Consider the following 24,437-nt stretch of genomic DNA (forward strand, 5'->3'; position numbering starts at 1 on the left):
GAAAATAAGTGGCAGACTGATGCTTTGCAAAGCAGGGAACTATTGCCAGTGCTATGTTGCTTGGTTTTAAATTTGACAGGAGTAGTGCAACAAAAAAAGTCTCCCACTCTAAGGAGGAAAAGGCAGACTAGCAAACAATACATTGGTCTGGTCACCTGCTGTGATGAGCTGTCAATCACATGCAGATAATGGCTCAAATTACCCTTGGCTGTTTGACAGCTAGGAAGGTAGGTGTGAAGTGGGAGGGAGATTCCTTGAAGAGCTAGATTCCAGCCTTCACAAAAGAAAGCAGTTTAGCATTTGAAAGGAGAAAAGCTAGAAAATGCACTTTTGTGTTCTGTTCTGTAGCATTTGCACTGCTTGTGTTTCAAGTGGTCATTTAGAAAGGATAACAATTTAACCAAAAGTAGTGGATTTGAAGACTGCAGTGAATGCCTGTTAAGTCAATGAAGTCACGGCAACTTAAGGGAAAAAGTGGCAGATTTGATGCAATTTTTGAGAGACAAATGATGCATTATGGGATAGTTGAGGCAGAGTAAACAGTCTGAATTTTTTCAATATGCCAGACCCCATGTGGTCAGAGTCAGAAATTGCATCTAAAAATATCTAAAAAGCTCAAAATAGTCTCAGAGTGCTGTTAAAATGTAGGAAACTTCAAACCATGATGAAATTAATATGTTTTTTTAGTCTGAGGGCGCGGTTGTCCTTTAAACTATTCTTATTTTAATAAATTAAGGAAAAGTACCAAACCATTCTGAAGTAGATAGATGGGGCTGGGGTGGAGGGATGGGAAGAGCCTGAGAATGCAGTTCAGATGATTGTTTCTGCTACCACATTTATCTCAGCCGAACCATAGGTCCACTAATAATTGTAGAAGTGGGAAAAACAGATTAGGGTTCAGGCATTCTAATATCAAGAAGAACTGGGATACAAATCTTAAGGATTCATCACCAGCCAACCAGCTGAAATAATGAAAAATCAACACCTTTTGAATATTAATGCTAAACACTATGAATTCCTGTAGAAGACACACCTCTGTTAATAAATGGATGGATGGATGGCAAATTCTAACCACAACCCCCTAGCAATGCTGAATAAAAACTAGGACATCCTGAACATTTTGCAATGTAGATTACCCCTTTAGTAGAACAGTTTCCTTTTATAAACATACCTATGAATTTAATATACTATTCAAAGCTAGAATTTCTCCTTCTAAAATAAAAGGAACATTAGTTGCTATGTCCACAATGCGTCATGCTGTACCGTTTTAAATTGGAATCTAGATCCTTTTTCTGATTAAGTTCAAAAAGGTTTTTGAAGTTACAGTTTGTCCTGTAGACAAAATACTGTTCTGTTTCTTGTAATTTATATATGGTTGGGTTTACCCTTAATTTATTTTAATTATTAACAATATTTTTAATTTCTCTCATAACATTGTTATATTGTAATACTAAAGCTTGCTCATAACCACCTTATGTCTTCATACTTGTAGGACTTGAATTCTTGTCTAAATTTGGTCAGACCTCCACTCAACAAAGGATTATATTTAAAACCATATTCATGTAAGACCTCATTACTTATTCCTTTTACAAAATCCTCTGGATAGCCCCTGGATATGAACATGTTAACTATATTGCCTAATTCAAAATCTATATCATCAATATTTGAAGTCATTTTCACCACCCTGATACATTTAATTTTCACTAAATTCATTTTCTGAGAAAATGGATAACAATTAGAAAAATGTAAACAGGAATTACTAAAAGTCAGTTTCCTATGTATTTTAGATTAAAAACTTTTTTCAGAGTGCATAATCTATGTATCTAAATAGTTCATAATTATCCTATCCTATGTGAAGTAAATTTCAAAAACTCTGTTGTATTATTCAAATATGCCAACAAATTATCAATGTAAGTCTCAGAGGCTTCCCATAGGAAAATATATCATCCAAATATCTGAGATACAATTTGACATACTTAAAAAATTCACTATCTGAAGCATGTCTTTTTTCCCATGCTACTAAAACTAAATTGGTTTATGCTGGGGTGCAAACTGCATTCATAGCCACCCCCTTCATTTGTTTGAATAATTTGCTTTCAAAAAATGTAATTGTTATCTAAAACTAAAGATGCCAATTCAGTGAAAAAGGTTTATCTTGTTATCTGAAAGAAAATCATAGTCAATAAAATGGAACAAGTCTAAGCCCTCATCATTGGGAATAGCAGTAAACAAATACTCTACATCTATGGTAAAAAACAAGACATTCCTTCCATAGATTGTCCTTTAAATGTCCTAAAAAATCCCACAAATCTTTCAATAAATGAGAGGTCTTCACGTAAATATTCTTTAACCATCTATCTATTAAAACAGCCAAAGGGTATGTCTTCAACCCTTTGGCTGCAGCTATAGGTTGAAAAGAGGTATTAATAAGATTTTTATATATTTTTGGAATGCCAAATATGGTATCATTATTATGAAAAATGTAAAACATAGCGCTATAATAATTTATTGTGTCAAAGAGTATTGTTCTATATCCTTTATCAGGCTTCATAATTTGCAAAGACCTATCATTAAGTAAATTTTACATACAGCCCTTTCCTGTTTGGTAAGATTGTAATGTTGAATCTGAGTTTTATGCTGTTTCTCCATAATATAAATATCTTCCATCACAGCCTTTTCAAATACATTAAATAATGGATGCATCTAAGGATTGAAAGTGCTTTTCTTCTTAATAATATTGTTTGGTAATATTGTAATGTTGAATCTGAGTTTTATGCTGTTTCTCCGTAATATAAATATCTTCCATCACATCCTTTTCAAATACATTAATTAATGGATGCATCTGAGGATTGAAAGTGCTTTTCTTCTTAATAATATTGTTTGGTAAGATTGTAATGTCGAATCTGAGTTTTATGCTGTTTCTCCGTAATATAAATATCTTCCATTACATCCTTTTCAAATACATTAATTAATGGATGCATCTGAGAATTGAAAGTGCTTTTCTTCTTAATAATATTGTTCCTTATAGTGTTAATATTCTCTTCATCTTTATTTGTGTCATTAAAATGTACTGTTAAATTTAACTTTCTAGTATATAACTTCCGTTCTACAAGTGACTCAGCTAGGACAAAGCGTTTTATAGGAACAAATTTAAAGCCCTTTTTAAAAAAGGCGAACATGTTCCTTAGTAATGATTTTATTGGTATAATTAAAAGTATTGCACCCATTATAAAAGATCATAACACCATTAGTCCCAGATATTGCTATTAATACATTTTCCCTGCTGACTTCTTGTTCTGATGACCCACCTGAGGACAAGTATGTGATGTTGGTTTACTTGGGCCTGGACCAACACATTTCTTCAAACAACTTGCCAGGTGTTCTGATCTGCGAAGTGCTGGAAAATCCAGTGGGCCATCAATGTTATATATGGAATTAGAATAGTCACCATATTCCCTCTCTCTTACCACCCCCTCAGTAAGCCTATCTAACTCATTGACAGAAGTATTAGCAATATCAATATGTGTGTAGTACTGTTTGTTCTTAAAAATCATCATAACTTTCTGAGTGGGCTAAGCCTCTTTGTTTTTATGTTATTTAATGTCGCTATCTATGTTTTTTTTTGTTTCCTTTTATACACCTCATTATATTTTTTATCCACTGTGGTGGTGGTGCTGCGGTAGTGTTATCGCCTCACAGTAAGATGTCCTGTTCGATTCTCAGCTAGAGCGTCTTCTGTGTAGAGACATGCATGAATGGGCGTACCTTCGTTGAAGGTTGTGCGTCAGAGCTAGCAACATGGCACATAAAAATCTACTGCCAATTATTAGCAGACCGGAGTTCTACTGTGGCGACCCCTAACCGGGAATAGCCGAAAGACACAACAACAACAACAACAAAAATTATATTTTTTATCCACATTACAAAAAAACTTTGTTGTACAAGACCTTATACTGGTCAAAAATAAGATCATGTTGAATATCCATATTCAATTTCTCCTCTACTAATAATGTTGAAATGTTGATATCATTGTTTTTAATCAATAATTCCATCAATTCAAAACTGTGTTAATTGAACATTTTTACAGATTTATCATACAGGACACTGTCATAATTTAAACTCAAAGGAAATTTAAAAACAAGAAGCCCTTGTGGTACCAATTGCAACTTAATGCATTGCCTTAAATAGCTATTGTCCAATTGTAGAGTTTTAACTTTTGTCAGCTTTTTTTCTAGCTGGTAAATCATGTCTTTTAAAGAATGTTTGTTCAAACAGTTTGTAGCACAAGCAGAAAAGGAGTCACCAGTGCTAAAGTAAAATTCAAACGTTTTGTCCACCACACTTCTAAAATTAAATGTCTCCTTTCTATTAGTCGAGAGTGGACCAGAAGTAACAATATCAGCCACAAGAAATATTATACTGGTAGAAAAAGAATGTTTATGTACAGTACCTTCAAAAGTCAAAGCACCATCAATACTTCATTCAAAATGGACATCAGTTCTGTTGCTCGAATGTCTGTTCATAAGCATCTGTTGAACTAAAGTAAGTGAATCAGCCTGTGGGTTAAGAAATGCACCTGCCTATAAATTGATGTTCTCTTGTGAAGCTGAAACACCAGAAACATCTATCATAGTTACAAAACCATGCTGGGAAGGGGGTTCTCCATCAAAAACTGTGAAAACAATTTGGTCAGCCTGGTTAAATCACCCTTCATCATAGAAACATCGGAAGCCAACTTAGTAATATCCACTGTTTCCATAGAAGTTAAAGGAATAGTAATAACATCCAGCGTATTCATGTTATCCTTTACCTGAACTGCCAAATAATTGCTAATAATAGAAATATATGGTGTTAGGGTTTAACAAACAACTTATAACAAATATAATAAACGTTAGAGTGAGAGATTCAACAGGATTCCAAAAAATTCACTTATGAGTGCTTAAAATAAGTGAATTTATTACAACATTAATAAAAACATTAAAAGCTTTCATCCTATGAGTGCTTAAATTAAGTGAATTTATTACAACATTAATAAAAACATTAAGCTCTTTCATCCCTACAAATGGGTCCTCATCAGAATTTGCAATTTCATAGATCTTAATTTCAATAGTGTTTGTACTGATATAAATTCATTCAAATCTGGGGCTGGGTTAGCATTTAATCTAAGCTGCCACAACAATTCTTTATGATCCAGTCTAATCTCCCATTCACCACCTCATGGGCTGATGTTTACCTGTTCCTGTATAGCAAAATATTTTTTATACTGGGAGCAAGATGTTACACATTTATATAATGCATTATTGTCATTTTTATTTGCATTGTTGAATAAATTCTTTTGTGTAAGCAACGTTCAGTTTTGCCCGAGTACAAACTAGGACATCTGGAACATTTCACACTGTAGATTATCCCTTTAGTGGAACAGTTTCTTTTTTGCAAATACACCTTTGAATTTAATATATTACCCAAAGGTAGAGTTTCTCCTACTAAAATAATACTACATTGGTTGCAACGTCCACAACTGGTCATGCCGTACCTCTTAAATTGAAATCTAAATCCTTATTGTGATTAATTTCAAAAAGATTTTTGAAGTTACAAGCTGTCTTGTAGACAAAATATGGTTCCATTCCTAGTAATTTGTATATGATTGGGTTTGCCCTTAATATATTCCAATTCTTATCAACATTATTTTTAATTTCTCTCATAACATTGCTGTATTGGTCAGACCTTCACCTACCTACACTGCTATAATGTAATACTAAAGCTCACTCAAAACCACCTTCTGTCTTCACACTTGTAGGGTTTGAATTATTGTCTGTAGTGGTCAGACCTACACCCAACTACACAATAAGTTAATAGTGTTCACCTCCCAAATCAAGAGGGGGAGCACATGATATCCAAAGCAGTACTTTGTTTGACCTGCAGTGGTAACTTATTCATATGGTAGGAATATGAGTTAGGAATGCATCTCTGCACTGAGTCTTATTTATTTGTAGATTTAAGTCCTTAGTGCAGATGCTTGTAGAGCTACTAGTTTTGCAAAGAAACAGGAGGTCAAATAAGAATGGGTCTTTCATGGATTAAAAAGTAAAACACAAATCACCTCACATCAACCTGTATGCTGCTGAGTATAAGAAGAACTAGGCTAATCTATCAGGGTAGTTGAAGAATTTAAAATCTTTAATTTTCTTGGTTAGAAATCTTTGGGCTCTTTCCAGTTGAGCAATATACTTGGGTTTGTATATATGAAATGGGGCATCAATGATGGTTCTTATAAAGGAAGAGTACAGCGGTTTTATGGCTTACTTGGGTCTTGAAGATATTCTCTTGGAAATTAACTGGAATGGATAAAAGGATTTCCTGACTGTGGTAGAAACATTATGATTAAATAGGACAATGCTATCAACATAAGTACCTTGGTCTCTTATGACCAAATTTGTTTGAAGAGGAATACCATTTATAACATATGAGGTGGGAACAATCTTTCTGCCAAACTCTACCATGCTGCACTTTTTTATTTAGTTTGAGACCATTGTTGATGCATCATGTATGTGCATGTTCCAGTCCTTGCTGAACCTGTTTTATGCCAGTAGATAAGTAGATAACTATGCCCAGTTTGCAGTCATCAGCAAACTTGGTTAACCATACTTCCAGAATAGTGGCTTGGATGTCTGCAAAATAAATGTCAAACACGAGTGGGCATAGAACTGATCCCTATGGCACACTACTAGTAACAAATTTACATTCAGAGAGGGAACCATCCGCTTTCACAACTTGGGATCCATTGGATACCAAGTTTGAAAACCACTGGAGAATGTAAGGGTTTATATTAAGCTTGTCTAATTTTTCAGTAATACCAACAGGGGGGATAGTATCAAAAGCCTTGAACAGGTCAAGATAAGCAGTGTGCAGAGAAAGACTACTGTTACCAGTCTCTGTAACCTTTTCAAAGAAGCTTACTAGGTTCAGGAGAGAGGACCAGCCCTTTATAAAACCAAACTGACTGGGACCTAAGTCGGTTAAGCTGCCTATATCTGTATAAAGGAGTTAACTGTAAAGAACAGATACCAGTTAGTGTAAGTGGGAGCACAGGCTGTAACATGCACTTTAGCATGGGTAACCTTTATTTTAGATTAGGTAATGCCTGTGGGTATAAGTGTCAATTGGAACAATTGTTTCTACAGGTGGGTAAATCTTTGCTATTTGAAAATGTACATACTTGTGTGTGTTGATTTTAAGTTAATAGGTTATAGGGTATTCTGGGAGTGTATTTTTTTGTTTAGGGTTTTTCATTAAAACAAAAAGTCTTGAAAATGTGGCATAGTTTCAAATGGAGATAATAAAAAACTGTACAAAAAAATAACAAATGTTGGAATTAGGCATTTAAAAAGCTATCATATAAATCTATATATATATATATATATATATATATATATATATATATATATATATATATATATATATATATATAAAATGGGTAGAATAATAACTTCTTATCATAATGGCTATACTGTCCATATTGTTTTGGACCATACATGGCCTCACAGGCAAAGACAAGAAGGTAAGAGTGCTGAATTATATTAAGAAATGCAGATTTCAAATAGCAGTGCTACAGGAGACATATATGGAAAGAAATGGACATGTGAACTTGATAAAGGAAGGATTTTGGGATGGATATTTAGCAGAATATCAGGGATAAAAGAAAACAGAAGTAATTATACTAATTACTAGAGGAGGTCCAATAGTGATAGACAAGGAAAAAACAATAATGGTACATTTGTGGCAGTAAGGGAGGAGGATTATGCTTGCATATATTTATATCTCACTTACAACTGCCATTATGGAGCTTAATATAAGTTTGGAAGAAATACTCAGCTTTCAGTAAGGAGTACTGCTTATAGGAGGGAATGGAACTTGATTTGCAACAGTGAGGATGTATTGTGGGACCTAGAAGTTTAAATATAACCAAAGAGAATAGATTTCTGAAGACATTTATGAAAGTATTTGGTGTGGAAGACATGAATTCAGTAGTAAGAACTTGGGGAGAATTTACATATTATTCCCCAAAGTACCATAATTAGGTTAGACTACACAGAATTTATATTTCATAGGAACGTGTGTACTTAATTGAAAACTTTAACACATAGTTCTTAGTTTTTGATTGTTTTGGCCGATGGTTCTTGGTTTTTGATTGTTTTGGCGCACATCCAATAACTATTTCAGATCATGCACGAATAAAAACTAAGTTAAAAATGCAGGGTAATGAAGTAAAAAATGAGACACTGTGCTTCCTCACCTAACTGTTAAAAATAGAGAAATTTAAAGAATGGGTAAATTTATTAGGGAAGACAGAAATTTCTTCAGAAGTTACAGCTAGTGAGTGGGATAAAATGAAAGTAGAATTAAAAAATAGGGTAGAAATAAAAAGAAAAAAAAAGAAATATGGCTAAGAAGAAACAGGAATTATTTAGAGGGGTTGAGAAAGGTTAAATTATTGCAGAATAAGTGTTATCTCGCATAACAAGAGGTACAACTGCAGGGTGTTACAGAGAAAATAAGGGACTATCTGAATAATATGCATGAGTTTAGAATGATTACTGTTAAGCAACTGTCTTTTGTTAACTCCAGAGCACAAACACTTTTAGCATAGCAACTTGGGTAACAGAAACTGTAAAGAGTTGTTGACAAACTTAGGGAGCATATAACAAGAAAAATAACCAGAGATTCTGTAGACATATTACAGCTATATTAAAATGTTATGAGCATTTGTATAAAACAGAGAAATGTGTAACTCGAGAAAGAGCAAAATGGAAACATTTATGGAAGACTTAAATATGCCAAACAGAGAGGGAGTTGATTTTCAACAATTAGTTAAGATAGAAAAAGATGAGATAAAAATGATGACATATAATAAATCTGCAAGAAAGTCCCCAGGAACAGATGGTATTTCTATGGAAGTTTGGAAGCTAGAGGGAAGAGAGGGATAAAGATCTGGAAGGTTTTGTTTAACAGTATTTTAAAAGGAGGGCAAGCACCAACATCCCGGAAGAAAGTTGTGTTGGCAATAATGCCTACAGACAGTAACGATCTGTCAGACATAGCTTCATAAAGACCGATTTCAATTTTAAACCATGATTATAAACTGTTTATGTCTATAATACCTAAAAGAATGGCACAGATATTGCCAAAATTGATACAGCTGGATTAGCATGGTTTTGTGGAGGGGAGGCAAATATTTTGCAACATTAAGAGACCAATGATGATCCAGAGGGAAGCAGAATATAAGGAAATACCGCTGTTGTTGCTGGGTCTTGAGGTAGAAAAAGCATTCAACAGAGTAAGCGTTGATTTTATGAGACAGGCAATGGAAGCATTTGCATTTCCTGATACAATAATAAGGTTAATCAGGAGGATATATGAGAGATTCGTGGCAAAAATGAAAGTGAGAGGGATCCTCTCTGATGAGTTGTGTCCTCTTTCAACTTTGTTACTTTCTTTATATTTAGAGCCATTTGTAATGAAAATAAGGGATTCATAAATTCAAAGATATAATTGGTATGGTAAGCAAGTAAAGTTAGCTTTTTTGCAGATGATACTATTTTATACCTGATAAAACCAGAAAAAGACATCTCAGTGTTGTGGAACATTTTGAGACAGTTTGAAGTTTTTTATGGGATGTAAAATTAATGAAGATAAAACAAAGGCTATAACTGTAAATTATGTACCCACACATTAATTGATTTAGCAATACCTGTATTTATGGGGACACGATAAAATCAAGGTTTTAGGGATATGGATTAAAAAGGCTTTTGTTATGGCAGCTAAGGATATGTGGGAAGAGAATGAGAAAATGAGAAAAGCAATTGAATATGTGGGAAGAGGCTAAACAAAAGATAATACAAAAAATGAGAAACTGGGAGCTCTTCTTTATGGATATGGATAGCAAGATACAGCAGTGAAAATGTTTTTAGTCCCTTTTGTTTTATATACAAGTTAGGCATATTTTTTACGAACCAGAGGAGAAATTGTGAACAATAATTAATAAAGAATTAAAGGAATTTATCTGGGAAGGGAAGAGAACAAGGGCCAAGTGGGATAGGTTGATCATTCCAATAGAACAAGGTGGTTTAGGATTACCTGATTTGAAAGGATATTTTTAGACATACACAATTAAGACTCATGTACATAGCACAAACAGAAAGCAATAATTCAACATGGAAAAGGATGATGATGATGATGAAATTCAAGAAATAAAGAGAGAGTGGAATTTTGGATTCCGATCTTTAAGGAGAATAATGACAGCCATACAGAGTACTACACTGATAAAGTACCAGAAAGTATTTTGAGAGCTAAAGTGGTATGGGAATGAAGAAAAGATATTTTGCCAATAGGGATGATTGCAATTAGGGGTATAGAGACCAGGCAAAGTATGACTAGAATTTACTGGAGAAAAATAGCAAAGGAAGCAAATTACTATTGAGGGAAAGGCAAAAGATTGGGAAGAGGCCAAGAAGACATTTGGACTGCAGGCTAGAGAGTGTCTCCCTTACCAGGGATTGGTACCAGAGTATAGGCAAACAGAAAGTGATGGGGGGATCCTAAGTTATAGACCTCCAATCATAGAGTTTTAGTTGAAGATAGAACAGAAGAAATTGCTGTTAAAACAGGTATAATTAATAGGGCACATAAAATATTCCACAGTAACTATAGGAATCAGTCAGTGGAGGTTAGAAAAGATTGGGAAGTTAGATCAAATTAGCAATTTACATATTACATATATGGGACATGTGTATGGCTCCTAAGTATGCAACAAAGTCTAGAAAATTTTGGATTTTTCTTGGAAGTGTTTGCATAGGTATTTTTATACCCCAAGCAGACTCTAAAGAATTTTTCTCAGGTAGATAGGAAATGTTGGAGGTGTGATTGAGGAAGAAGGTGGTAACTGGGTGCATATGTTTTGGGATTGTAATGAATTGGCAGACTTAAAAAATTTCCTACAGAGTACTTTACCAGAAATATTGTGCAAGCAAATGGGTGTAATTAAGGGAATGATGGCTTTGAACTGAGACTCAGGATCTGAATTGCCTAGACATGTTAAGACCTTGTTAAATATAATTCTGGTGGCTGCCAAAAGAAAATTCCTAAAAAATGGAAATGAAAGTCTTAACCAACAGTATTAGAAGTACTGAATATTGTAACAGAGATAAAAGAACTGGAGGTCAGATCTTTATAAAAGGGTAGGCGTGAATTACATAGAAATAAATGGAAATTGTGGGAATAATACATGCAGAATAATGATATGGAGAAGAAATGAGGTTTAAAGGAAGGCAGGGAGTGAGTAATAGACGTAATGTTGGATAATTGTTATATAAAAGAATATATGTGATATATGTAACTGGGAACATGTTAATATGGTTTGTTTTATTTTATAAAATTTATGTTTGCTTATATCTTAAGTGATAATTCAATAATGGTGTTAAAAAAAGTTCTGCTATGATATACTCCATGGCTTTGCATATAAGGCTGGTGAGGCTGATGGGTCTATAATTATGCAGGTCTTTAGGGGACCAGTGTTGTATAGAGGAGTCACAGTGGCTTTTCTCCAGGCATCAAGAACAAGCCATGTAGATAGGCTGAGACTGAACAGATTCAGTAGAGGATAGGGATAATGCCTACTTAACACTCATGACAATGCAGCCTGGTATTTTGTCTGGTCCTATAAAAGTATTATTTTAGTCTTTGACAGGGAATCTAAGATGTGCTCCAGAGTGAATATAGAGGAAATTAAATGTCTGTGGATAGTGAGGGCAATAATGTGGGAAGTTGGGGTTAAATTAGCACTAAATCTCTCTGCTAATATATTAACTCTATCCTTGGGGTCAGAATGGGCGATATTATTATGGATGTGCTTAATGCAGTTTCGGACATTATTTCTTAGTTTTCCAACACAACTGAAGAAAGATTTGTAGTTTCCTTTGGAATACTCTGCTTTACTTTTTAAAAAGTGTTTTTAGTTTCTTGCTGTCATGTTTCAATATAGACTTAATGAAGGCAGATTGGAAATTCCTGAAACTTTTCATTATTTCTCTTCTTTTGCTGTACATTTTATTCATATAGGAGTTTCACCAGAGATGTTTATTCCCGAGTTTACAGTTATGTTTAGGGTGGATGGCTACTGATTTTTATGTGCAACTGTTCAGGTACTGATAAAAGTCAGAGGGGAATGCAGCAGACCTCTCAACTAGGCCCATTTACAAGGGTTTCTTGTGAATTTTGCCTAAGTCTTCTACAAGCTGAAGTAGGTTGCATAGGTTCATAGGTAAGTACTAGGCTAGATGCCCTGTGCTATTTTAAGACTAGCCAACTCCCCTTCAAAGGTGAAAATCAAACCCTGCACCTTGGGTCTCTGAGGTAAACACCCTAATCATTATACCAACCCCCAAACCCCTGGGTTTGCCTTGGAGAAATCCCTAAAGATGGTTTCATTTGGTGGTGGGGTAGAACCACTAGACCTGATGGAAAAGACGACTAGTTTGTGATCAGACATGACCAGGAATGAGGAGATGCAAAATGGATTGCAGATGAGGGATTGAGGGATAGATTGATAAGGACTAGGTCAGGGATATTAGACCATCTAGTGAGTAGCTTTACAATTTGCTGCAGTGCATTGGTATTAATGAAGTTTAGAAAATGCTGAGCATAACTATTTTTAGAGGTGTAAGTGTGCCAATCAATCCTTGGGTAATTGAAGTCCCATAGTAAAACGGTACTTGGTTTGATATAAGATGTTCAAATAGTGTTAAAGTAATTCTATTATCTTTGTGGAACATTGATAGAACTCTGTGGCTAGCAATGAAGTAATAGATGGATTTGTTAAGGGTGATTTGGATCTCTACAAGCTCTAAGTTAGATTTATAGGTAATCTGATGTGAAATAATGGTGTTTCTAACAAATGGAGATGCTGATCCACAGTTTCCTTGGGGTCTGAAGGCATGATAACGATAAACCATGGTATAGAGGTAGTGTTGTTATTGCACTGAAACCATGTCCGAATAATGGTACAAATACAAATGCATCTGAGTTGCAATAGGGCCTCACAATCTGTCATCTTTTTATTATTGAGTTTGAAGTTTCTGTAGGAATGTCTATTAGGGGGACTGTCCCTAAAAAAGGCTCCATGAGGACAGCAAACATTTTAGCTAGCATGTGGAAGCCCCAGTATGACAGATGTAAGCTATCCTTGGTGAAACAGGAAATCTTATTTCCCATCTATATGGCAGAAGCATTCCAGAGTATTCCTAAATGAATCTAGCAACAGAGCTTCTTCCATTCCAAAACAATCATAATACTTTAAACACAGATTTTTCAACGTGTTCCTTACACGTTTCAAAATATATTTGATTCACAGAATAATAATTACCCTTTTCTATATAAGAAGATAACTTGCTGTTCCTTCATTTTCACTTTCAAAATATCTTCCCAGTTAATGTCCTCAAAATACTGAAAGCCCTACCATGCCCAGGAAGCCTAGGTGCAGAGATTTTTTGCTTGATTTGTAAAGCTTTGTAAAATTAGCTAAAAATAGCCATTACAGCCAGAGTTTAATTTTTTTCATACCTGGAGATGGGCACTATTTGTACTATGTCCAAAAAGTCAAAATTGTGGCACGGAAAAGCAGGAATCTTGAAAAGCAATGTCCATATATGCTTAAAACGACTGCCTGCACTGCTCATCATCATCATCAACTGCTTAGTCAAGTCAGTCAGTCAAAGTCACCACTTGCTTGCTATTCAGCACTGTTCCACTTCAGTTGCAGTCAAGTCAACAACAATAAACAATAACACACACAATACAATAATCAAGCATCGGCGGAAAATAAATAAAAAAAAAAATAAAAGTTTATTTATTCAGCAGCAAGCGCAGTCTTCTTTTCCTTCTTATACAAATTTTACAAATTTTTCACATACATACATACATTTATGTGTCATAACAGTCTGAAATCACATCCTGTGCAATAAAATCTGATAAAAAAAAATAAAACATTCTAACCATAACAACACCATACAAATTTAAGCACATAATATTCTTGGTAGGACATAACAAATAGAACTGCTGTTTACAAAATCATCAGAATCAATTTGCAGCCCTATAATTGTTACAAATAGAATACTTTAAAACTTTAAAATTACAAGACAAACATTATAAAAATTAAAAATATATCTGGACTATTCCATGGGCATAACATCTTACAACGACATTTCCGAATAAACCTAATAACATTACATACAACAATCATCTACGATCATCATTTTAATTACATCAGTTGATACTCTATTCTTATTACATCTGAAATAAGTTTTAACACTAAGCAGGCACTGTGGAAAAGGTGCATGCTTGAAAGTGCATGTGTTCTTAAAGGAGATAAAACCACTGTATTTCCCATTAAAGCTTACTATTAAGAAAAATCACAAAAACTAAGTGGTCTCACTAAAAAAAATCATCAATATATAAATAATATGATAGAATCAACAGTCAAAAGCTCTCAATAAAAAAGCTCATACAAGTTTGCATACAAATGTAATCTAAATACAGTGCAATCAACTACTATAACATAACTATGATAATGTAAGTCCAATATTCCTATTCTAACTCAATATACTTTAAATATGGGCTATTTTCTAAGTATATAAAAACTTTATCTTCACAGAGTTCAGCTGAAAGGAATGAAAATTTTTAACATAATAATAAAAAACTAAAACTTAATCAAATCAACAGTATGGATCTAGCTAGGTATCATCAAGCTTAATATACACGACTGAGTGTGGTAATAGTTCAATCAAGTCGGGTTATACATGCATAACCTCACGATTTATTTTTTGTTTTTTTATAGGGTTATATGTTTATTTAGTAGTATTATTATTATGTTTCTGCCTTCACTTTATGTTAGGCATTATTGTTGTATCTTTTTATGTAACTGACCTGGCACAAGTACAACTCTACTAATGGAGGTATCCAATCTAATCTGATATAATGATTGAAATTAATAAAATCTAAAAAAAGGGCAAAAATCTTATCTATAATCTATCTCTAAATATGATATACAATCTTATTATATGTTATTATAATGGCATATATATATATATATATCTCTTATATAATATGCAACATAGTGTTTTGTATGTGTTTTATATGTGCATATTTAAGTATATTAAAAAAATAAAACTAATTCCATATATTAATAATAAAATGCTTAAAAAAAGAAAATATAAAAAAAAAAAATTGTACTATGCTCCATCTCAAACTCATACCATAGTTTCTGATTACTGGCCCATTTCAGTACTCACATGTTTAAAGAAAGAAATGGAGTAGTAAATACACCTCCCAACTCATATGAACATCAGTGCCCCAAGCAGCATTGTTACACAGAAGGAAGAAGCATTATTTGTATTTGTTATGTAAGATAGAATAAAAGTAAGACTGTCGTCTGGTAATATGGTTCATCTTGCAGTGTTTAGATTGATTCTTTTATTATCCAGTTGCTAACTGCATAATTTTGAGCAACTCATTTAGCCAGACTGTTCTTGGTCACCCCTGAAAAGAGGCACTTGTGCCTAATGACTTTACCCAATGTAGAAATAAATGCTCATTTGCATTTCATATTCTTATGCTATGTGACTGAAATCACAAAAATTTGGGGGCTTGTCATGCTACAGGGCTTTACTGATTAGTACTACTGTCAGTTCAGCCCTTCAGTGCATTTGGAAAAAGTAATGATGTTGAAGTGTTGTACCATCAGTAGCTCTGTGCAGATGACCTGATGGAAACTGGATTAACTTAGTATTAATGTGCATGTTATTTGTGTATATACATGAGTGTGTACATCAGACAGCTGACAGAAAGGAAACCTAATCTAAAATAATGTGTGTGCTTTGTGTGAATATGTGTGGTGTACAGATGTCATGGGATCACATCTTGTGCTTCTGTAGGAGTACAGCAGCTTTTCTTCTACTAAACATGTGGGATTGTGATATAATGCATTTATTTTAGACAATCTTATTATGTAATTGCATTAACATTGTTATTATCTCATTTGCATAGGTACTGCACACCAGCTATCTGCATTGCATCCAGTAACATACAACTTCTGGAGATGTATTGTTCAGTTGTCTCCGAAGTGGGAGTTGGCCTTTTCCCTGTAGCTCTACACTGTCCCTATGCAGTGTGGACTTCCTCTGAATCTTAACCCTAGTCCTAAGCCCCAGGATCCATAGTTATATTATGTTTCAGTGAGTCTCATTATACTGTTGTCTAATAATTCAAGGCTGCTCCAACCTCAAGGTAGCCAAATTAGTTTTATTAGGGATCAAGCTTTCCTGCAAGGGAAGTGCTATCCCTTTCACAGCTTTACTTAGTATACCCATCTCCAAACTACAGAATCCTGAGGTAGATTACAGTCACACATTGTACAGTTTCAAGCCTGGTTTACTGGTTGAGGCATGAATTATTTGTTTTTGATGAAACAGGGGAAGATGTCTCAAATAAAGATTAATAGACTTTATTGATACCTAGGGCTTTAAAAGCTGTTGCATTTCAAGAATCACTGCTTCAAAGGCATTATCTGCAGTATGGGAAATGTCTCTTTGCCCTAAGCTTTATCCTTAGAACTGAGTAATAATAATAGGGCTACTCAGGGACACATACTCCAGCATGGGGATATAGGAGACTGTAGTCTCTCTTCTCACATAAAATGTTTATTTTCTGTTTTGTTCAAATACATTTTTGTGCACTTCATTTTGAAAAAAATTGTATTTGAAAAGAGATTTGTTGATACATGGTCTTACAACTCTATCATAGTGTTTGCACATACACACACACACACACACACACACACACACACACACACACACACACACACACACACACACACACACATATCTATACCTTAACTATGAGCATTATTAAAAGGATATATATGATAAAGGTATTTATCAGGCACAGAATGTACATTTTTGTTACCACTCTATGGGATGTATAATTTGCTTAAAGAATATACAGTAAATGAGGACTGCTGTCTTGAGTAGCAGCTGTCACACCAAAATAAGCTTTACACTGCACCTTTGCAGATCACATTTATAATCATTAGCTCCTCATGGTTTCATTACCTCTGACTGATTCAAGCTCCTTCCAGTGCAATTTTACCAGCAGTATGTGAAACTTAATCAAAATTATTTTGCATGCAAATTCATGCAATATTTTCCCTTGGGGTTAATGATATCTCTTCAGCATCAACACCACCTTTCCTGTTCTTATTGTAGTGCTGCTACAAGCTAGACCACTCTGGCCCACCTAGAACAAAATTACTGTTATCTGCAAAATAAGCCAACCATCAAGTATTTGAATGGTAGCAATAAGCCCAGTAAATCCAAAACCTCAAGGTAGCCAAAGTGTTCACGATAAAATAGCAGACAATGTTAGTTAGTTTTGATATGTCATTGGCTAGCTAATTGAGTTTTACTTGATGTTAATTATATTTAAGTGGTTTTAATGCAGTTTAGTGATGAAGCATTGAAAAAGAGCTCGTCTTGAAAGCTTTGCATTTGGATTTTACTGCTTGTCTTAATACATTTTTTGTGGTGCAAACGGTGCATTCTCGATATATATTTCTGGATAACAATGGTAGCAATAAGCAATTGAATTGCAACCGGTTCAATAAACATTTCCATAAGCTAATAAATAAACCATAAAATTAAATATGCAGACAGCTTTACACTTGCACAAAGAAATATCAGATAAATTGTTTGAAATAAACAAATGGCATAAAGAATAATTCTAACAGCATATCTCACTTTATTCCTACCAGCAGCTAATTTGCTGAATTCTATCTCTAACTTAAAAGTCCAAACAGCAGTTGCATAGTTTCTCAGGAAATGAATTCCAGCTTGAGCTCTTTTTTAGGAATACAGTCCTCTTATTCTCACTCCAGAAGGAAGTCAGTAACTGTCTGACAGTTGTTTGTTTTCTCCTTAAAGGTTAAAGGCTGTATCACATGTTGTTCTTCAATTTGAATGTAAAGTATCTATCTCTACAGTCACTTATCTACAGTGGGGGTGGGGTGAAGGTAAGAGGGACAGAGTCCAAATAGGATAATGCATCTTGTGACCTGGAATATTTCAAGCAGCATTAAACTTTAAGCACCGCAAATGTATGCACACTTGAGAAGCCAGTTTCATTTTTAATAGCTCTGATCCATTTTCACAGAAAACAATTGCACATTCTCAACAGTTCACATTATACATGTTGCAAAATTAACTGAATGTGATAACTAGTTTTATTGATACAGTTTTTATGGAAAACAATTACATTTACATCAGCTTAATACAGCTTTTCATTTGTTTTTTGAAAGGCAGTTGCAAAGTTCACCCAACCTGTCATATTTCATGTCTGAGAACATTTACATTTTCTTTAGCATAACGCCACTTTTTTATAGAAACCATATACCAATCACTGTAACTCAGTCCTATTTATAAAACAGAAATAAATCTGCAAGCACTGCACACACAAACTACACAAGAACCACTACACCTTTATCTGGTTAACAAACAAAACTAAGGAAATGGGAAGCGGTAATCCAGACTTAAGGACAGAAAAACACATGTAAACGGAATATGTGGGGGTACGCGTAAGTGATAAATGAAATATAAATACTTTGGCTTTTTAATTATACAGGCTTCTTCAGAAATAAAGAACTATTGCAAATTAGTCAGTGTAACACATAAACAGTGCTATGCAAACTATGTAAAACCCAGTACATGGATAAACACACAGATCCAGTGCAGTACTATTTAAAAGTTTAAAACAAAATGCAACATATTTCCTAAGAAACACATTTTCTTTGTTTTAATTTTAAAATGTTTTTGATGTTTGTGTCATCGTTTAAGCCTTATACCTGATCAAGCCTGGTGTATTTGCAGGTGGCCAAGATGAAATTCCCTATGCTTCAGTTGCCTGAAACACAAGATGCCAGGGAACATAATACCAATAACCATTTTCCATAAGAATTTAGTACTGATGAAACTTCTACATGTGCACTGGTAATGATACCTTCTCTTGAGAGTTTTCCTTACTTTGAGTTATAGTGACCACAGAAATCATACAGCCTGACTGGTGCAGAAAAACAGTACAAATAGTGAATTCAAACTGGTATTTTGGCAAAGTTTTATCATTTGTGCCCTAAAGGCGGGCAGACTTATTTGTATTTGTTAACTGAGGTAGAGCAGTGGGCTTCACGGAGCTTTTTTAGGCTCAGTCCTGGACCGGTGTCTGCTTAAGTAACTTGCTCAGAGTCACACAGTTAGACAATGGAAGCGAACCCTGGATCACCAGAAGCTGCTTGTGTTAACAGCACTGTTGTCAATTGTGATAACTGGCAAACAATTACATTTGTCATACAATTAAAACATTTTTAAAAACTTACAACTACAAGCTGAATTTGCATTATGCAATGAACAGTTTTAGCATTAATGTTGGTAAGTACAATATGTTTAGGAAATCCAGTACCTTTAATCCCATCTTGAAATCTCCCTTATTGAATAGTTGAATGATTTTGTGAAAGAGAAGTACTGACTTAATTTCAAAAATCCCAAGAAGTACAGAAGAAGAGGGGAGTCTACGACTTTGAAAGAGTTTACTGTTTGTAGTAATTTAAGGTACCATAGTGTACTAGGCACCACTGTGGTTAAGGTGTGTGACAGTGCTGAGTAGCAAGACAGTACTATAAAGCACAGCAGTGACACCTGGTTCAAAATATATTTTACACTGTAGTAAAGTACAGTATACCTTACTGAAGTGTATATTACTACTGCTCTGTGATCTTCCATGGGAGTTATTATTAATAACGTTCACTTCACAGATATGGCACCAAACTGGGGATCATTATCATACTATGGTAATGAGAGGATCTGGTGCTGTGTGAGCTCCCACTGATAGGAGGTTGTCTGCATCACAGGAAGATATGGTACAAGTTCAGCTGTGATATACTAATGCTGCCTGATACCCCATGGTGGGAGGCTGGTATAAAGGTTAAGGTGTTTATCTTCTAAACACAAGGTGCACAGTGTGATTCTTACATGGGGTAATTGGTTAGGTTTAAAATGGCTCACAAGGACAGTTAGCCTAGTACTAATCTATGAACCTATAGCAGGTTACTTGTACCACAGGGGATGCCTTTTCTGATATTTTTTTCCTACTGTGCAACAGGGCTTTTCTTTACTTTTTTATATAACAGCACTAATATGTTGCTCCTATCTGTCAATTGGGCATCATATTATTAGGGATTGGGGTATTTCTGTGCTTTCAGTAGCAGTGTCATCAGATGGTACACGGTTGGATTCCTGTGGGTTATCCCATTGGGACTAGGTATTACTCTAAATATTTTTTTTTCCGTGAATGGTGTAATTCAAGCTGGGACGATGGTGTTTTACATATATACTCCATCATGGGGTACAGTGCCTACTGCCTAAATCATTGTACACTGTTTTACCCCTTTGCATTACTATTTTTCTGATTTCATTCACCCATCATGCTGTATCAAATGTTGCACCTCCATGCATTTGAAGGATGGCAGGACTCACAGTAATGGTATGGGATTGGTATTATAAGATTATAGTAGCCCTTTCTGGATCCTGCATTTACCAAATACTGTGAAATCAAAAAAGGCTGTTGTCTTAATTACTGTATCCATATAACGGTGGCTAAAGAGCATTTGGAAATTTGGAAATTGGGTATAGTCTGTATGTAGCATATGGCACACAGTCATTAAGGCTGAATAGTGATGTTATCTGATTCATTGTCTGATTCGTTTTAAGGTAATACCATAATATCTGACAGAAACTACTTTTCTGTTGCTACATGTGGTAGATGTATCATTGGAGACCAGTTCTCATATACATAGTGCACATACAACGTAGAAATGGAAGGAGGATTTTATTGTTTTATTCCACATTTTTCTTGGTATGTGATTTGTTTCCAAAATTCTAACTTTATTCTCCCCACTGTTCTCCATTTGGCAGCCACTGCACTTTGGGGTCATAACCAACAGCTAGAAAAACAATTAGTGGCTGGTGGTGGGGTGGCATCCACTGCTGGGGAATGTTTGATGCTAGCTGGTAAGCTCTTGGCAGGGCTTGTAACCATACTGAAGACTTTAAGAATAGAAATTAAGTCATACAGCCACAGTTATGCTCCGTTCTTTACGGAACTTTCTGCAAAACTTTCTGCATGCTTCATAAAGTTAATAAATGGTGATGAGCTAATCACTGAGTTAGTTTATTTCAAAATATTTTCAGATCATAACAATGATGATCTTTCGTACTCTGCTCTATATGGCTATGTAATCTGGTCATTTCAAATTGAAGACAGACCCTAATACTACACCCCCCATTTACTCATGCATATACAAACAGACTGAGTACTTTTCTCATAAAAAGTGTAGCACAGACATTCATTCTCAGGGAGAAAGGACATTTATCAACCTAAATTTCTATGAGCAGATAAAATGCTGATTTGGTTTCTGGATATTGCTACATTAATGTTGTTCAGCATGGAATATTCTGAGAGGAGCAAGAAGGTAAAGAAATATTGCTGAAGTGAAAATCTCCAGGAGCTACAATGTTGAAAGTCACAACTGCATATCTTTGATAAGAAGAACGAGCAATAGCAGAAACAGAGAACCGTGCAGTAGTATTAGTTCCACAGAAAAAACTCTTTGAAATTTGTTTTTTATTCAGATTTTTGGTAGAATTTATAAGGAGGCATTGAACACAATGGAACTAACTGGGTAAGTGAACTGGTCATCAGACCCTTTTTCAGTTATGGTCCAGAGTTTGAGTTCCTCAGCCTTCATTTGCCTGCTGTCTAACGTTGAGAAATTCATTTAACAAGACAGTGCTTTGGGAATTTAGGCTAGGCTCCTTAATGGTCTCCTGGACTGCATGCCTAGTACCACCTACCTGTGAACCTAATCAGACATTTATAAATAATTAACACAGTGCAAGTACACATGTATTCAAGTATTGTATTCAGTACATCTCTCTCTCTCTCTATCTATATCTCACTGTTTGTCTGTCCATCTAATTGTGTATTTGTCTGTCCATCTGTCTTTCTAGCTATCTTTCTATTTATACATACACACGTTAGGAAACTTACAAGTACGTGATCAAATGTGTTAGGAGAGCAAATATTTAAGACACGTTTCACAAGATAGATTATACTGACAGACGTGACTGCGGAGCTTGCATAAGCAGACCAGTGACTTGTAAACCCGTGTCATAGCAGGTGATCCTGATGATGGTTTAATCTCTATTGTCCAATGACAAAAACAGATGCTTTGTTTGCAGATTTTTATTATTGTTGCTGCTTCTTTCCCATTGCTATGTCCCAGTGCTAGAGGCTAATAGTGATACCACTTTCAAGATTAATGCTCCTAGCCTTATATTGTTTCTTCTACATGCTATTGTCACTCCAGAGAGACAGGTGATGTCAGTAAGACTCCTCTTTTGTCATGTAGCACACACAGAGGCATGCTGTAGTGATACTGAGACATCTATAACCTAACTGCACAGCTGATGTGGATATTGCAGTCCAGTGCATACAACACAAAGGAGTTTACTCCATTTATGCATTTTCAAGTAGGTGGAAATGTTCACTGAACAGCTAAATAGGAATAAAATAGTTAGAGCTAAACAGTCAAGACTGCTGCGGTGCATGTAAACTTAGAGTCTATGTTATCTTAGCTGTTACATGATGAATACACTGTCACCATTTATGTTTTTCTGCTTTTGTTGCCTGGGTATTTTCAGTGTGATAATCTGCCATTTTGTGGTGGTGACATAAAGGCAGACGCAGTCCTAAACTCATGTTAGTTATTTCCTATGTTAACAGGGTAGGTCTGCTGCTGACAGGTAACTATTTTCAGACATAACCTATTCTACTCTAGCAGTATAAAAAAAGTACTGAGAGAGAATGTACAAAATAATACAATGCAATTTAAAACTGTTTACTGTGAGAAATAGTAATTACATTACACAATGCCTAAGTACAAATGTATCCAGGTTACAGGCAAAGGGCAGAATTTAATCCTTCTAAATCTTAGCACACAATACATACATTACAATGCATGATTATGCTAAAATCTTAGCACACAATACATACATTACAATGCATGATTATGCTAAAACTTGCAGGGCAACTTAAAGATGGAAAAAGGTAAATAGGGTTTTCAGAATGGCAACTGGAAGGCTAAGCTCCCAGCAGTCAGTAGAAAGTTGAGCATTTTAACGGTTAAGAGAGTTTTCATTGCCAACACAGATTCATTGGAAGAGCGACTGCAGTCCATGCACCTATGTGTCAGTAGAGTGGGATCTGCTTGTTCCACAGCACACGAGATATTGAAGAAAAGTGTTTGTCCAGCACTAATTCCACTTTTAGGGATATTGTTTTGTTCCCTCCAAGCTGATTATCAGCTCCCATCAGCTCCTCTCCTTGTTCAGGGAGTCCACCCTTAACTTTCCATGAACTCTACTCAGCTTATATTGAGTGCAGGTGAGGAGACTGAGAATGCCGGTGCTGAATCATACTTCTGCCAGGAAGTGTTTTTTTTTTGTTATGTGTTAACCTTCCCCCCACCATGTACACTTATTGAGCATCTTGTGTATTTTCCTACCTCCAAAGTGACTCAACCAATATTCCCTGACTATTCCTCCTTAGTACCACATTCCCAGCATGTGCCCAGCCTTCATCGGGGATCAAGCACAAAGTGCACCCAAGTGCATGCCCTCCCTCCACCCATAGTGCCTCTCACATCAGGATTCCTGTTAGAACAAGTTAGTTGATAACATCCTTTTAAAAATTATTTTGCTTTCCTACATTCATTGAGCAAAAGAAAAAAAATTTTTGTAGTCACTGTTTTCTTTTCTGTCATATGAAGAGTAGTAGTTCCATAGCATGAAGCCTTTATAACATTCATACTAAGAAGGTCTCATACTGAGCTGCTGTGGTGGCATAGAGGGATAAAGCCCTGACTACAGCCCAACTGACCTGGGTTCAATTAGCAGCTCAGGCGACTGATGTCATGGCATGGCAGGATGAGCATATCTGTCATAAGGGAGCTTACTGCTTCTTAAGGGATGGCATGGTCCAAAGAAGGAAGTTGCCCTTGGATATAACCAACCAGCATGGGTGGGCAGTGAAAGGAGGACAAGGAGACATGGTGGTGGAATGAGGAAGTACAGGAGAGTATACAGAGGAAGAGGCTGGAGAAGAAGAAGTGGGATTGTCAGAGAGATGAAGAAAGTAGACACGAGTATAAGGAGATGAGGCGCATGGCAAAGAGAAAGGTGGTGAAGGCTAAGGATAAGGCATATGGAGAGTTGTATGAGCGACTG

This window comes from Protopterus annectens, chromosome 3.part0 (genome assembly GCF_019279795.1).
Source record: "Protopterus annectens isolate FY-2018-M chromosome 3.part0, PAN1.0, whole genome shotgun sequence".
NCBI classification, from domain to species: Eukaryota; Metazoa; Chordata; order Ceratodontiformes; family Protopteridae; genus Protopterus; species Protopterus annectens.